The sequence below is a fragment of the Somniosus microcephalus genome, chromosome 23 (genome assembly GCF_052327205.1).
Source record: "Somniosus microcephalus isolate GS21.2 chromosome 23, FLI_Smic_1.0, whole genome shotgun sequence".
Classification (NCBI taxonomy): Eukaryota; Metazoa; Chordata; class Chondrichthyes; order Squaliformes; family Somniosidae; genus Somniosus; species Somniosus microcephalus.
This window is the reverse complement of record NC_141009.1, coordinates 19,074,747-19,092,549: the sequence shown is the minus strand read 5'-3', so window position 1 is coordinate 19,092,549 and position 17,803 is coordinate 19,074,747. Positions and strand designations below refer to the sequence as shown.

Below are 17,803 nucleotides of genomic sequence, written 5' to 3'. Positions count from 1 at the left end.
CCATAGTAGAGGTTGGTGGAACCGAGGGATATTTGGTTGAAATTGGTGACAACATCCGAAGTGTTCCTGTAGATCAAATGATCTCTGCTAGAGATGAACCAAGACATAATCTTGAACCACTTGATCATGAACACATACATGAGTTTGACTCCGTTCAGACTTCAGAACGGAACAGCCCGAAAACTGGATCAACACCAAAACCTTTTGTAAGGAGATCAGGAAGGCTCCGCGAACCTGTTGTTAAACTGGGTTTGGTGTTCATTTAAAAGAAAAAAAGCCAGGAAGCCAGGAGTTTTTGTTGAGGTATATGTAATGCTGGGAAAGGTGGGACCTAGCTTTGTTGTATTTGAGAGGGGAATATGTACATTTTTTTTTAAAGGGAAAGCAGTGTGATGTATTATGACATGGTTTGGTATGAGCATGTTCAGTTCGCTCTGGCCTAGTAAACCAGCACCTTGATTAGCAACTCAGCGTGTCTCTGTCCCTCATTTGGTCGACCCACATATATTACACTGTACTCCAGGAAGAGTCAATAGGGCCGATTTTTAACTATCGGTGAGGAATGGGTGGACGGAGCAAACCCACCACCTGCCCCTTGTTGCTGGTGAGAGGCCCGAGCCATTTTGAGGAGCGGCCTGAGGCGCGGCGTATGCAAGGCGGTAAGGGATCCGATGCCGTTGTGATGTTTCCACTATCCCCTTAATGCCGGGTGGAGGGAGTTACAATCGGCCCTACTACCATCAGAAGACAAGAGAGCGAGAGAATGCAACTGTACAGGGCGTTGGCGAGACCACACCTGGAGTAAGGAGGGATATACTTGCATTGGATGCAGTGCAGAGAAGGTTCGCGAGGTTGATTCCTGGGGTGAGGGGGTTGACGTATGACGAAAGGTTGAGCAGGTTGGATCTATACTCATTGGAGTTTAGAAGAATGAGAGGTGATCTTATTGAAACATAGAAGGTTCTGAGGGAGATTGACAGGGTAGATACTGAGAGGATGTTTCCCCCAGTGGGGGTATCTAGAACTAGGGGCACAGTTTCAGAATAAGGGGTCGTCCATTTAAGACGGAGATGAGGAGGAATTTCTTCTCTGAGGGTTGTGAATCTTTGGAATTCTCTACCCCAGAGAGCTGTGGGGGCGAAGTCACTGAATATATTCAAGGCGGAGATTGACAGACATTTGAACTACAAGGGAGTCAAGGGGTATGGGGGGGGGGAGGAGAGAGCGGGAAAGTGGAGTTGAGGCCAAGATTGGATCAGCCATGATCTTATTGAATGGCGGAGCAGGCTCGAGGGGCCGATTGGCCGACTCCTGTTTCTTATGTTCTTATGTAGAATTGGAGCGGAAAAAAACAGCATCAGGAGGGGTGTGGTGTGAGGTTGAGATTAAACTATGGGCATCGAGGACAGAGCATAGTTAATTCTGACATAGGAAATTAATTTCTGGCACCCAGCCCTGAGATCGGATTGCGAAATGCCATAATGTTCAGAGTCTTGACAACATCCACACACAACAATGGAAAATTACTGAGTGCCTCCTTGCCCACACAGCCCTCAGTGCGTAGCATGGTATTGGTGATGTCACCCGTGTTCCTGGGCGTTCACTGTTCCAGGTGGTCTCTTTTATTGCATAAAATAATTGTATTGAATTGTAACGTCGTTTGAATTCACCCATCTGGCTCAATTTCACATTACAGTAGTTGGAAAGTCGGGCTCTTTACAGTTTCGCAATTATTATGTGGCAGGGAGAGATAGCATCACTTCAGGACCCCTGTGATGCAACACTTGCACCGTAGCCAGGAACTCCACCTCACGACTGACTGAGCGAAAGCCCCTGCTCACAGTCAGAGGCAGACTCCACTTCACAGACATGCGCTCTACCTATTTGCTATCGAACGTCCTGTTTGTGCTGACAGGCTTATATCGGGGCCATTCTGCTTTGGCCCTACACTTGAGGATATAAAGCTGCGCTGGACAAAAAAAAAAATATTGATTTAACGTTACTCGTGAATAGGATAATTTTTGTTTCTTAATTCAAAATTTCCTGGGTGAACATTTTTGCAATTTAAATTTTGACCAAACAGAATCCAAAGTTATGTCAAATGAGAAATTAGTATTTGGAGATTATAAATGACCTATAGCAGTGGGGGAAACAATATGGTAAGGGGTGGAAAGATAAAACCCATTGCTTTCTCTTTGAAGCTTGCAAAAGGGCTTTTTTTTCCACAGTTGGCAAAAATGATTTCTCAACCCAGGCCTAAACATTGTGTAATCTAATCTTACACAAATCAATTCTGTGTTCGGACCGGCCCCTGTTCTACTCTGACCAGTAGGACTCTGCCTTTGCAGTTTCATGTTTCTAAGGATTAACCTTGGCTAACTTTATTAAAAACATTTAGCGAGAAGCTCGAGGATTCTTTATTCTGCGACATGGTGGGATTTGCCCCCATGAGATGGGAAATGACACCTGGCCACCTTTCACAATATATCAAGGTAGTGCAGTGGTCCGAATTCCTATACTGTAGGTCATAAACTCCTTCCCTCTTTAATGATGTGCTGTAATCTGAGATTGAGATTGAAATATGAGGAACTAGTCAAATTCTAACCATTACCATCTCCTTTTGCCTTGCACCTTTTTGTCTTTTAACCTCTCCTGCCTTCCACCCGATCACAGACCTTCCCTTCTGTTCTTTCCTCCCCTCTCCCCTTTCCCTGCCCCGCACTTGCTTAACAATCTGTTACATCTCTAACTTTTTCCAGTTCTGACAAAGGGTCATCGACCTGAAACGTCGACTCTGTTTCTCTCTCCACAGATGCTGCCTGACCTGCTGAGCATTTCCAGCATTTTCTGTTTTTATTTCAGATTTTCAGCATCTGCCGTATTTTGCTTTTGTATTCAAATTATACAGCAGGGGTGGCTCATGTCTATATTTTAAAATGTGCGTAGACGCACAAAACACTTGATATGTACACACGGGGGTGGGGTGGGGGGTGTTTGGGATGGAGGAGGATTTGGTAAAGTACCACATAATAGGCTTGTGAGCAAAATTGAAGCCCATGGGATTAAAGGGGCAGTGGCTGCATGGATACGAAATTGGCTAAGGGGCAGAGAGTAGGGGTGAACGGTTGTTTTTCAGACTAGAGTGGTGTGCGGTGCTGTGTCGCAGGGGTTGGTGTTTGGGATCACTGCTGTTTTTTGATATATATTAATAACCTGGACTTGGGTATACAGGGCATCATTTCAAAGCTTGCAGATGACATGAAACACAGGGAAGATGCAGGAACAGAGAGACCTGGGGGTATACATACACAAATCTTTGAAAGTGGCAGGACAAGTTTGTGAAGACTGTTATAAAGGCATATGGGATCCTTGGCTTTATAAAGAGAGGCACAGAGTACAAAAGCAAAGAATATGCTAAACCTTTATAAAACACTGCTTCGGGCCGAGCTGGAGTATTGTGTCCAATTCTGGGCATCATACTTTGGGAAGGATGTCAAGGCCTTAGAGAGGGTGCAGAGGAGATTTACCAGAATGGTACCAGGGATGAAATACTTCAGTTACGTGGAGAGACTGGGGAAACTGGGGTTGTGCTCCTTAGAGCAGTGAAGGTTAAGGGGAGATTCGATAGAGGTGTTCAAATTCGTGAAGGGTTTTGTTAGAGTAAATAAAGAGAAACTGCTTCCAGTGGCGGAAGGGTCAGTAACCACAGGACACAGATTTAAGGTAATTGGCAAAAGAACTAGAGGTGACATGAGGAAAAAAATGTTTACGCAGGGAGTTATTATGATCTGCATGCATTGCCTGAAAGGATGGTGGAAGCAGATTCAATAATGACTTTCCAAAGGGAATTGGATAAATACTTGAAGGGGATAAATTTGCAGGGCTATAGGGAAAGAGCAGTGGAGTGGGACTAATTGTATGGCAACCGTCCGTGTCTTCCTCATGCCTTGTCATGAGGTGGGTTCATGATTTTACCTACACCAAGGTGGGGGAATTTCAAGGTGGGGCTAAGAATTTTCTCATTGCAATGGAGGAGACGCCAATCTGTCTGTCACCCATGTCAGCACCAGCATGAAATGTGCAACCTGATACAGTTCTAGTCAAAACTGAAGGATATCTTTTGCCTTCTACGTTACAGCAGTGACTACGCTTCAAAAGTACTTAATTGGCTGCAAAGCGCTTTGGGACGTCCTGAGCCTGTGAAAGGCACTGGAGAAAATGCAAGACATTCTTTTTACTGGGTTCAATCAAACCATCAAAGAGCAGTGTAAAGGGGGAACTGAGTATCGTGTGCTTCTCGATTTCTCTCCCTTTTTGACTACTTTCCTCTGAAAGCTTCTGAATCCATTCAGGATGTTGTACTTTCAACATGAGTGTGCAATACCATGGTGTGAGCCATGTTGGTACGACGCGCCACAACAGGGAGTGTGTAATACCATGGTGCGAGCCATGTTGGTACGACGCACCACAACAGGGAGCGTGCAATACCATGGTGCGAGCCATGTTGGTACGACGCACCACAACAGGGAGCGTGCAATACCATGGTGCGAGCCATGTTGGTACGACGCACCACAACAGGGAGCGTGCAATACCATGGTGTGAGCCATGTTGGTACGACGCACCACAACAGGGAGCGTGCAATACCATGGTGTGAGCCATGTTGGTACGACACACCACAACAGGGAGGGTGGCGACTGTTGGAAGACATTATAAGAACATAAAAATTAGGAGCAGGAGTAGGCCATACGGCCCCTCGAGCCTGCTCCGCCATTCAGTAAGATCATGGCTGATCTTCGGCCTCAACTCCACGTTCCTGCCCGATCTCCATATCCCTTGACTCCCCTAGAGTCCAAAATTCTTTCTAGCTCAGTCTTGAATATACTCAATGATTCAGCATCCACAACACTTTGTGGTAGATAATTCCAAAGATTCACAATCCTCTGAGTGAAGAAATCCCTCTTCATCTCAGCCTTAAATGGCTGACCCCTTATCCTGAGACGATGCCCCCTAGTTCTAGACACTCCAGCCAGGGGAAACAACCTCTCGGCATCTACCCTGTCAATCCCCCTTCAGAATCTTATATGTTTCAATGAGATCACCTCTCATTCTTCTAACTTCCAGAGATTATGGGCCCAATCTACTCCATATCTTCTCATAGGACAACCCTCTCATCCCAGGAATCAATCATAGAATCATAGAAAGTTACAGCACGGAAGGAGGCCATTTCAGCCCATCGTGTCCGCGCCAGCCAACAAAGAGCTATCCAGCCTAATCCCACTTCCCAGCTCTTGGTCCGTAGCCCTGCAGGTTACAGCATCCCAAGTGCACATCCAAGTACTTTTTAAATGTGGTTAGGGTTCCTGCCTCTACCACCCTTTCAGGCAGTGAGTTCCAGACCCCAACAACCCTCTGGGTGAAGAAATTTCCCCTCAAATCCCCTCTAAACCTTCCCCCAATTACTTTAAATTTTTGACCCCTCTGCTAAGGGAAATAGGTCCTTTCTATCCACTTTATCCAGGCCCCTCATAATTTTATACACCTCAATAAGGTCTCCCCTCAGCCTCCTCTGTTCCAAGTAAAACAAACCCAGCCTATCCAGTCTTTCATCATAGCTAAGATTCTCTACTCCCGGCAACATCCTTGTAAATCCCCTCTGTACCCTCTCTAGTGCAATCATATCCTTCCTGTAATGTGGTGACCAAAACTGCACGCAGTACTCTAGCTGAGGCCTAACTAGTGTTTTATACAGTTGAAGCATAAGCCCCCTGCTCTTGTATTCTATGCCACGGCTAAGCATTCCGTATGCCTTCTTAACCACCTTATCTACCTGGCCTGCTACCTTCAGGGATCTGTGGACATGCACTCCAAGGTCCCTTTGTACCTCTACACTACTCAGTGTCCTACCATTTAATGTGTATTCCCTTTCCTTGTTAGCCCTCCCCAAGTCATGGCCAAGCAATTCCCCACAAGGAGGGAATGAAAATATGGTGGGGGAGGGGGGAGGGGGGAGGGCAGTGCCAAAAGAGGGGAAAAAAGTCATCCTTTTGGACATTTCCTTGTGCACCTCCCAGTGACCTGGCCAAGACTAGCTGTGCTGGAGGCCAGTTACCTGTTCACCCTCTCAGCTGAGGAGTGAAACTTGCTGAGGGGATCCATGGCAGTGAGCACATAAATAACTGGGAACAAAAACTTCACACTTTGTAGAGCATGTAGACCAATTCATATTTACATAAGGCTTATTTAGAAGTGCATTGTATTGCATTTTTATGTTGATGGTGGTTTTAAGGCAAATCTCAGTCGTTTCTGACCAGTTGCAGATGAAGATTTTGGGTGCGTAGATCAGACGGTGGTTCTTGTGCTACAAATATCTGTACCCAGCATGCTGCCAATGTGTGAATCTGATGTATGAGGTGCAACGCCAGCAACAGATACTCATTTAATTAAAATGGGTTTCAGTCAGGTTATCACAGGCTGCTGCCAATGCTCCGCCTCCTCCCCGTGCAGGTTTGCTGTGGTTCCTCACCATCCGGCGACAGGGGATTGATCCATTCTTCTGAGGTGTCATGCTGGGACGCCAGCTTATGTATTATGTGTCAGCTGTGGCTCTGTGGGTAGCACCCTGGCCTCTGAGTCAGAAGGTTGTGGGTTCAAGTCCCACTCTGGAGACTTGAGCACAAAAGTCTAGGCTGACACTCCCAGTGCAGTGCTGAGGGAGTGCCGCACCGTCGGAGGTGCCGTCTTTCGGATGAGACGTTAAACCGAGGCCCTGTCTGCATTCTCGGGAGGATGTAAAAGATCCCGTGGCACTATCTTGAGGAAGAGCAGGGGAGTTATCCCCGGTGTCCTGGCCAGTATTTATCCCTCAATCAACATCACTAAAAACAATATCCAGTCATTATCACATTGCTGTTTGTGGGAGCTTGCTGTTCGCAAATTGGCTGCCGCAGTTCCTACATTACAACAGTGACTACACTTCAAAAGCATTTCATTGGCTGTAAAGCACTTTGGGAAGTCCAGTGTCGTGAAAGGCGCTATATAAATGCAAGTCTTTTTCTTTATGTGAGATTCTGGACAGTTGTCTACAGGGCACTTCTAGGCTTCTGAATCTCTGCTGGGAGTGGGAGTGTTGTGCAGACCATCGTGTTTGGTTATATTAGTGCTAATATTTGGCTGGTGTTTTGGGGTTGGCGGGGGGAGGGGCGGTAAAAAGGGAACATGGGCTGAGGTTATTAGCCCCTGGTCCACTGAAGTAATTGATACACTTACTGGAATAAACCAAACGCACTAGAATGACTCGGGATAAAGCGGCACGTGCCACCCGAGGAGCTCCACAAACAATCGTAGCGCGCTGCTGCGTGTGTTTCACATCGCCTACCTGCCGGGACAGTTGTGCTACTGAGACGGTAAACCGAGGTCAAGTCTTCCCTCTCAGATGAACATGTAAGATTCCCACGGCACCATTTCGTAGACGAGCCTGGCGTTGTGGCCACTATTGATCCCTCCGCTGACAGATTATCTGGTCATTCTCTCATTGCTGTTTGTGGGACCTTGCTGTGCAAAAATGAGTTGCTGCCCTTCCCTATGTTACAAGAGTGATTACACTTCACCAGGACTGCATTGGCTGTAAAGCGTGTTGGGACATCCTGAGTCCTGAAAGGTGCTATATAAATGCAAGTTCTTTCTTTCTGTCTATTGGGGGAGCTCTCGTCCAACCGGAATCTCTCGTCTAACCTGAATCTTTAAAGCAGGCTGTGCCTCTCAAGGAGCACATGACAGTGGCCTTAAAGGCAATGCTAACAGCTAAAACGTCACAACTGTGTTCCTGATCTTCAAATGACCCTGTGAGCAACACATTAGTACTGGAATAAATTCACACAGTCACTCCAAATCAGCAGCTCTTGTTCAGCAGAGGCATTTTAAACTTTAATGCAAAGCAAATCTCACATATTTATTCAGTTGTGATATTGTGGTGAGTAGGATAGGGGTTAACGTTAGGTTTTCTGGTTGAATCAGTGAGGGGCTCTTTACTGTGGTTTGAGCTGCTTGAAATTCCACAGCTGAAGGCTCCTATTAAGGACTGAGTCTGGTCGTCTGAGTGCCTGGAAGACCGTCTTTGCATCTGTGGAAAGGGGCAGTTTGTTTTCTGTGGCCTGACCAGGCCCTGGAGAGATGGAAGTGCCATGTTGCCATTTGCAACCATGCTGTTAGAAGGCTGGTTGTTATCTCCTCCTGCTTTACTTCATAATAGAGTGAAGTAACCCAAAAGAAGCAAGATGTTATAAATAACCCTTTGAGACTTCCCTTTCAGTATCAGTCTCTCTGAGATGAGTTATCTGGGACAGGTGTTGCCCAGTATTGGGTTATTTCCCTTGGCAGTATCAGGAGGGGGGTCTGTCCAGAATACAGTGTCTTTCCGAATGAATGCCACAAGTTACAATGCAAAAATAACCGACATTACTTTACCAAGTTCGCCCTGATATCCTCTGCTCCTCCGAGATATTGGAAACATAACTATAAACGGAATACACACCAGGCTCGCCAGCTCTGAAAGGGGAAACAGCAGGTTAACGGCAGGTCAGAGAATGAGGCTCTTTTACCGTCTCAACGGCACAACTATCAGGACAGGTAGGCGATGTGAAACACACGCAGCAGCGCGCCACGATTGATTGTGGAGCATCTGCACTGTTAAACCTGTTTTTCCTCCTTACTGAAACTGTTCTGCCCTCTCAGACTGTGGTTCAGTAGGTGTGGTCACAGCTGGATGCGAAGCTGAGTCCCAACGTTAAAGTGATTCTCTTCTCTTCTCTAAAGCACTTCTCTTGTTCAGTTTCCTCAACACCTGATGACGCAAAAATAAATCTAACCGTAATGTGAACAGCGCCAATTTGACTCTGGCTCTGGTCCATCTAATACTGATTTCAAATTATAAACCTTGCAATCAACCATTTAGATATGATTGGACTTGGATCCTCTGAAATTCAGATTATCTGAATTCACAATTTGTTAAAGATAGTTTTTCTCTCGGTTTGTAGGCCACTTGGACATATTGATACACTAGTCCTGTGGCGGTACCACTGTGTTAATCTAGCTAACTGTATATAATTCTCTTTAACGATGTTCTAGCACCAGCCTAATCCTGTACCATTGTGTTAGGCATTACTGGGTTTTGTATATAGAGTTTGCATGTACGGGGCGTGGCCCCTTTAAGAGCGCGGGCAAACGCGATAACGTCACGTCACGTGATGACGTCACGTCGCAATCCACGGGGCTGCCCAGGCAGTCCTCGTGCCATCCCCATTCGGTAAAGACCTGTACAATGGCTCTCCTGTGTCGATCTCTGCTGTTTTCTGGAATTTGTCAAATACTATATTAAAGACCTGTTTGATTGTTCTCCTGAGTTGACTTCAGTTATTAGTTAGGAATACATCAATTCCTACATTGGTGACCCCGATTTTTGTGAACGTTTTTCACAAAAGCACGCCATGGAAGCAAACGCCGTTTTGCTAAAGCTACTGCAATTCTGGGAGCAGCAACCCCCCTCGTGCTTTATTCTGGTAGAAGCCCCGTTCGCTCTGAAGAACATCGATGCGGCTCAGGCCAGGTACGTTTCTGTGGTCTCCGCACTCGACAGCTCTACCACCTCTCGGATCGTCAGCCTCCTCGACAGCCCCCATCGGAGCGCAAGTATGAAACCCTCAAAGCGCGGGTACTGCAGGTTTTCTGGCTCACAAGATCGGAGCGCGCCCTAGCAGAGATGCCATGAAGACTCACCCCTCGCAAACCACGAGGACTCACCCCTCGCAAACCACGAGGACTCATCCCTCGCAAACCACGAGCACTCGTCCCTCGCAAACCACGAGGACTCACCCCTCGCAAACCACGAGGACTCTCCCCTCGCAAGCCATGAGGACTAGTCCCCCGCAGACGCCGCCCCAGCTCGTCAGCCTGCTGGGTTGCTTTTTCTACCACGCGCAGTTCGGCGTGAAGGCGAAGCGTTGCCGCCCTCCCGGCAGTTTTCCCCCAAAAGAAACCAACAACAACTCACACTGCGACCAACTTGGAACGGGTCTAACGGGCATCCCGCGGCCACGATGGCGATTGGCCACGCAGGAAAATTGCTGTTCATCACTGATCACGGCCTCACCCTTGAACCGGCAGCTGATCAACGCAGCAACTGTTTCTTCTCTTCCGTGTTACCGCAGTAACACTACGGCATGCACCGTTTGTGCGTTCCCGACTCCTGAAGAGTTCGCTCGCCTGCTCAGCGAGTTTCCCGACCTGACAAGACCCACGTTCATTTCCTCCTGGATCGCCCGTTTCGGTGTTCCCGCAGATATTCGTTCAACAGGGAACTTCCTACCATCATTGACAGAGCCATGGTCCACGTCTGCCCAGCCGGCCAGTCACTAAGAGGCGGCCAGATGTTTCGCACCGGCACCCACTTCGAACCACGGGCTGCAGAGGTCACACATTTCCACGGTCCTTCACAAGGCTGAATGCGTTCTTATTTGCCATGATGCAGATAGGGATGCGCTTCAGACCCCATTTACCCGACCACGTTTCGGTCGACCGCTTGGGGCCAGCACCTTTGGACCTCGCCCGCCACGTCGAGACAGCACAGCCGCCGTGATGGGGTCAGACACCCATCGTCGTTACGGCGGACCAGGTGCGACCGCCCGCCAGACCACCAGCCGCCCAGCAGCCTCCGCCTCGAGACTACAGGAGTCGTTCGGACAGGCTCGTCAGACCACCTCACCATTTGACTTTGTCCGTTAAAGCGAATACTGGGGGGGCGCATGTGGCGGTACCACTGTGTTAATCTAGCTAACTGTATATAATTCTCTTTAACGATGTTCTAGCACCAGCCTAATCCTGTACCATTGTGTTAGGCATTACTGGGTTTTGTATATAGAGTTTGCATGTACGGGGCGTGGCCCCTTTAAAAACGCGGGCAAACGCGATGACATCACGTCATATGATGACGTCACGTCGCAATCCACGGGGCTGCCCAGGCAGTCCTCGTGGCATCCCCATTCGGTAAAGACCTGTACAATGGCTCTCCTGTGTCGATCTCTGCTGTTTTCTGGAATTCGTCAAATCCTACATTAAAGACCTGTTTGATTGTTCTCCTGAGTCGACCTCAGTTATTAGTTAGGAATACATCAATTCTTACAGTCCCCCCCATTAAACCTGGATGCCCCAAACAGATAGTCCTTTAGTTCATCAAAGAAATCAGATGGCATATATAGATAATCACTTAGACCACCAGGGAGGTTAGATGGCATAGACACACTAGTCCTTCAGGGAATTCAGGAGTCACGGCCAGATTTATACTAGAGCACCAGGGAAATGAGATGATAAGAAAAATAAAAACGAATGACAACCATATCAGCAAACCCTTTTCTAAAAATTATATCCCAAAGAATTACTAATATCTATAACAACAAATGTCTGGACGCACGTAAAGAGGGAATGCAGTAAAAAAAAATCCTAAAAACTTTTGCCATAGACATCAAAATCCAGTAATGGAAAAATTGAATGAATTAATCCACTTACTGAACCAAAATAATTTGTTTTCCTTTCTGACAGTGCCTTTGGGAACATGACTGAGCATCACAATTTCTGATATGCAAACGTCTAAACTATGAGCGTAAATTTGTACATCAACATGCCGTTTTTACACGTGTACTTGTACCTCTAATCCTACAGCAAGCAAAAGCCAACAGTCAGTACCATTCCTCCTCTTCTTCTTAGGCCGTCCCTCGGAACCGAGGGTGACTTGCTTCCACATTAAAAATGAGTTTGCAGGTGACTGATGAGTCCAATGCGGGACCTACAGTCTCTGTCACAGGTGGGGCAGACGGTGGTTGAAGGGACGGGTGGGTGGGGTGCTTGGGTTGACGTGCGCACCTTGCGCTGCCTGCGCTTGGCTTCCGCTTACTCCCGGCGAAGAGACTCAAGGTGTTCGGCGCCTTCCCGGATGCTTCTCCTCCACTTTGTGCGGTCTTGGGCCAGGGATTCCCAGGTGTCGGTGGGGATGTTACACTTTTTCAAGGAGGCTTTGAGGGTGTCCTTGAAGCGTTTCCTCTGCCCACCTGGGGCTCTCTTGCCGTGTCGGAGCTCAGAATAGAGTGCTTGTTTTGGGAGTCTTGTATCGGGCATGCAGACGATGTGACCCGTCCATCGGAGCTGATCGAGCATGGTCAAAGCTTCGATGCTGGGGATGTTGGCCTGAGCGAGAACACTGACGTTGGTGCGCCTATCCTGCCAATGGATTTGCAGGATCTTGCGGAGGCAGCGTTGGTGGTACCTCTCCAGTGCTTTGAGGTGCCTGCTGTACATAGTCCATGTCTCTGAGGCATAAAGCAGGACGGGTATTTTTAGATCCGTGTATCTTAATGTTGTGTCCTTCAATAATCAGACAACAGACTGCAGGGAACGATCAACAGGTATTTACTGAATGAGGGTTCAAACTGCAACTGACTGTACAGATCACTACTCAGGGTTTATATACAGGTGTGGTCACTGCCGGTACTATAGGATACAGGAGCTGTAAAAAGTAGTTCTCCCCCTTAAAGGTACATACACTACAATTCCTCCCCTTTTAGATTAACAGTACCATAACACTCATTTAACAATTAAATATCAAACTAATTACAATTAACACTTTTAACATGCAACATTAACTGGAAATAGTCCATTTATAAATTCAGTCTTTGGGGAGGCTTCCTGATTCTTTCTGGATAACGCCTTTCCCGAGTGTCTCGCTCTTGGTGCGGAGGCGATTCTAACACCCTGTCGTCAGTTGATTCATCAGCTTCCAATGCTATTGTTTCTGAGGTAGATGCGACCTGTACATCTGGTTCCTCACCAGGTACGTATGGCCGAGACATGGGGTTGACTCGTTCCTGTGACTCTAGGATCTGGTCAGCATGGCGTCTCACAATGTTCTCCCCAACATCCACTGTGTACATTAGTGGCCCCTGCCGTGTGCATATCGTTCCGGGTTGCCATTTCTCTGTTCGGTAGTCGCGGGCCAAGACTGGTTGCCCTACATTGAAGCTCCTTGTCGGCTTCTCATTGATGTGCTGGAATTGCTTATTCTCAACATCTCTTCATACATTTGGTCTGAGCAAATCCAGACGAGATCTCAACCTTCGGTTAAAGAACATCATGGCCGGGGCCTGGTTGGTGACTGCATGTGTCACATTTCTGTAGGCTAACAGGAAATTGTCCACCTTATGCTGCAGTGGAATGTCGTCATCGCACATGGCCTTTACTGCTTTTTTAAAGGTTTGTACGAACCTCTCAGCCAATCCATTTGTGGCTGGATGATACGGGATGGATGTGTAATGCCTTACCCCATTCCTTTTCATAAATCTTCGAAACTCTTCGGACACAAACTGTGGTCCGTTATCAGAGCAAATCTGCTCTGGCAAGCCGTTCCTGGCAAAACTGGTCCGTAGGACTGCAATAGTTTTCTCCGTGGTGGTGGAGGACATTTTGATCACCTCAGGCCATTTCGAGTGCGCATCCACGGCTATTAAAAACATTGAGCCCATGAATGGACCAGCAAAATCAATATGCACCTGTTGCCATGGAGAGGAGGGCCACTCCCATGGGTGTAGAGGGGCATGTGGTGGTGCATTTTGGACCTTCTGGCATCCTGAGCAGCTCTTTGTCAGGTCCTCGATTTGCTGATTGATCCCCGGCCACCACACACAAGCCCTAGCAAGGCTTTTCATTTTCACCCCTCCCAGATTGCCTTCGTGAAGCTCATTGAGCACTCTCTCCCTTAACTTGGGTGGAATTACCACTTGGGATCCACACATCAAGGTCCCCTGGCATACTGACAGCTGTTCTCTTCTGGATGAGAATGCTGGCAACAGTGAGTCGCCATGTGCTGGCCATCCCTTCACCGTCAAATCATATACCCGAGACAGTGTCGGGTCATTTCGGGTCTCCTTCTCTATACCAGCGTTAGTTACTGGCAAGCATTCAATTATAGTCGAATGAAATATTTCGACAGGATCCACTGCTGGTGCTTCCTCCGCAGTAGGCAGTGGCAGGCGTGATAGCCCATCAGTGTTTCCATGCTGTTTCGTGCCCTTATACTCGATATCATATTGGTGCGCCCCTAGAAAAAGGGACCATCTTTGTAGCCGTTGCGCAGTCATCACTGGAATGCCCTTCTTTGGATTAAAGATGGAGACAAGTGGTTGGTGGTCAGTCAGCAAGGTGAACTTCTGCCCGTGCAGATAGTGATTGAACTTTTTCAGTCCCCACACTAGGCTGAAGGCCTCCCTGTCAATCTGGGCGTAGTTACGCTCGGCTGAGGTTAGTGACCGAGACGCAAAGGCTACTGGCCTCTCCGAGCCGTCTGGGAACTTGTGCAACAGCACCGCTCCAATGCCATAGGGTGATGCATCACACGCCAACCGAATTGGTAGTGCTGGGTTGAAATGAGCCAACACCTCTTTCGATGTGATCAATGCTTTGCTCTTCTGGAAAGCTCGTTTACATTCGTCACTCCACTTCCATGGTACCCCCGTTTGCAGTAGGTGTTCGGTGGGTGTAGTACGGTAGACAAATTCGGCAAGAACTTATGGTAGTAGTTCACCAGCCAGAGGGACGACCTCAGTTGTGACACATTTTCCAGTGCTGGAGCCTTGACTACTGCCTCAATCTTTTCAGGGGACTTATGTAACCCCTCTTTATCAATAACGTGGCCACAATACGAGATCTGCTCCTGGAAAAACTCGCATTTGTGGCAATTAGCTCGGAGCCCATATTCCTTCAATCTAGTGAGCACCTGCTCCAGGTTGGCGAGGTGATCACTGTCATTTTCGCCCGTGACCAGGATGTCATCCAAATAACACTGGGTCCCTGAAATCCCTTGCAGGACTTGTTCCATTGCCCTTTGCCAAATAGCCGGAGCTGATGCTACCCCGAACACCAGCCGGTTGTATTGGTAGAGACCTTTATGAGTGTTGATCGTGAGGTACTGTTTCGAGGCTTCTTCTACCTCCATTTGCAGGTACACCTGGGCCAGATCAATCTTAGTGAAGCGTTTCCCTCCAGATAGCGAGGCGAAAATATCTTCAATCTGCGGAAGCGGATATTGTACAGTGTGAAGGACTGGGTTCACTGTCACCTTAAAGTCCCCACAGATGCGAACCTTCTTTGGTTCCCCAGGCGTGTTACTCAATGACCTCTTCATTACAGGAACGATGGGTGTAGCCCACTCGCTCCAGTCCACTTTGGACAGTACTCCTGAACGTTCCAAACCTTCCCGCTCTGCTTCGACGGCTGGGCGGATCGCATAAGTTACCGGTCTGGCATTAAAAAACTTTGGGCTTGCAATTTCCTCTATTTTGATCATCGCTGTTATGCCTTTTAGTGTTCCGAGTCCCTCCTGGAACACTTCTTGTGCGTCAGTTAGCATTTTTGACAGTCGTCCAGGTGTGACGTCGTCATCCTTTTTGGCATCTACAGTCAGTGCTTGTATGGAATGCCAATCTAGCTGTATCTTCTGGATCTATTCACGTCCTAGTAGTGGTGGTCCTCCATCTGGCAATACATATAGGTCCATTTTTGGTGTTTCCTTGCCGTTATATATAACGTTCACCCTTATTTTTCCTTTGGGGTAGACTTTTTGCCCCATGTACGTCTTCAAGACAATCTCTGTAGCTCTCAAGGGTATATGTGAGAATAGCCGCTTGTAGTCCCTTCGGTTTATGACTGTTAGGGCTGATCCTGTGTCCAATTCCATTTTCACTTGGACTCCGTCTATCTTGAGCGTGACCCAGATAGTCTGGTGATCCTTCATTTTGATTACATTATGTAGTTTCAGACAACCCAGCTCCTTGCTTCCGGAGTCTGTATCACTCTTCTGTTCATCTGAACTACTCTCCGTCACCTTATGTACCTTCTTGTACTTCTCCTGTGGAGATTTCTTGCTGCTGGTTTTCTTTCCCGACCTGCAGACTCTTGCTATGTGTCCTACTTTTCCACACTGTCTGCACACTTTGTCCTTGAACCAGCAATCATTATGGTCGTGTGTTGTTCTGCTGCAGCGATAGCACTTCACTGTTCCGTATGACATTTCATTTGTGCCATATTCTTGCGGTCTCCGTTGTATCTCTGCAGCGCCCCGTGCGGCTGCTTCGTGTGATACTGCCATGCTGAAAGCCTTGTCCAGTGTAAGATCCTTTTCTGATAGAAGCCGTTTCTGGGTTCCTTCACTTTGAAGCCCACACACAAACTTGTCCCTTAAAGTATCTGCTAGTCCCGTTCCAAACTGGCAGTGTTTCGATAGCTTGCGCAGTTCCATTAAATACTCAGCATTACTTCCATCTTTATGCTGGTTCCTTTTGTGAAACTTAAATCTTTCTGCTATCAGCAGTGGTGTGGGGTTTAAGTGGTCCTGTGGGATTGACACCATGTTTTCAAAACCCTTTTCTACTGGCTTCTCTGGGGTTACTAGGTTTCGTAGTAAGCCATACGTTTTTGCACCCATTGAATTCAACAATACCAGCGCTTTCTTGTCATCTGGCACTTCATTCGCCTTGCAGTATACTTCTATGCGTTCGACATATGTCGTCCAATCTTCGACTTCATTGTCGAACGCTGTGATACTGCCACTCTTCGGCATTTTTGGGTGTGGTTAGACTGGCTTAAAATGGCGTCTCCCACGCTTTCCTTTCTTCCCCGCTGCAGCTTAAAATGGCGTCTCCCGTGCATTCCTTTCTTCCCCGCTGCGGCTTAAAATGGCGTCTCCCGCGCTGCTGCCAACGCTGCTCTCGGCGGTCCTCGTGGCAAATGGCGACGCCCTGTGGGTTTTGTGCGCTGCTCCTGCGCTGCTGCCAATGCCGCTCTCTGCGGTCCTCGTGGCAATGGCAGCGCCTCGCGTTTTCCTGCGCGCCTCTCTCCCCCGTTGATGCTGCTCGGCCCTTGAACACCGGCTGCGCTCTGCTCTCTCTCGTCTCTCTCCCCGTTGACGCCGCTCGGTCCTGAACACCGGCTGTGCCCTGTGCGCTCTGCCCTCTCTCTCTCCCCCGTCGACGCTGCTCGGCCTTTTTCTGTGCCGCTCGGTCGGCTCTAGCAGCCGCTGTCCGGGAAGGGTCTGCGCAGTACCTGTTGCCAGCCCGTTTCGCTGGACCACCATGACTGGAAAGCCAAGCCTGGCGCTCGACAGCCTCCCCTGCAATGCTCAAATCTCCGCTGGATGACTGGGCAGTTGCCCGTGGTCGACGCCCGTGCTTCTGGACTCGACCTCCTTCCACTGTTTTCCAGGAGCAAATCCCTGGGAGGTGATGCAGAGTTGCAGGTAGGTTCGAATCTGCGTTGTCGCCAATGTTAGATCCGTGTATCTTAATGTTGTGTCCTTCAATAATCAGACAACAGACTGCAGGGAACGATCAACAGGTGTTTACTGAATGAGGGTTCAAACTGCAACTGACTGTACAGATCACTACTCAGGGTTTATATACAGGTGTGGTCACTGCCGGTACTCCAGGATACAGGAGCTGTAAAAAGTAGTTCTCCCCCTTAAAGGTACATGCATTACAGGTATCACTGCTGCTCTGTAGACCATGAGCTTAGTGCCGGGTTTGAGGTCCTGGTTTTCAAACACTCTCTTCCTCAGGCGACCGAAGGCTGCACTGGCACACTGAAGGCGGTGTTGGACCAATCATATTGTAAGTGAATGTAAAATGACTTCATTGTGACAATTCTAAGATATATAGGGTGTAGCGTGCATGATAATAGCTTCATGTACATCCTGTTTTAGAGATGCAGGATG

General features: G+C 48.1%; 1 long non-coding RNA gene across 1 annotated transcript in view; it reads right to left on the bottom strand.

Moving 5' to 3' along the window:
* Positions 1-7,773, bottom strand: part of LOC147101711 (uncharacterized) — a 39,043-nt gene extending 31,270 nt beyond the window's left edge. The window contains exon 1 of the long non-coding RNA XR_015073344.1: positions 7,376-7,773. This is a non-coding gene — a long non-coding RNA (uncharacterized LOC147101711). The remainder of the gene's footprint in view (positions 1-7,375) is intronic.
* Positions 7,774-17,803: the final 10,030 nt, after the last annotated feature.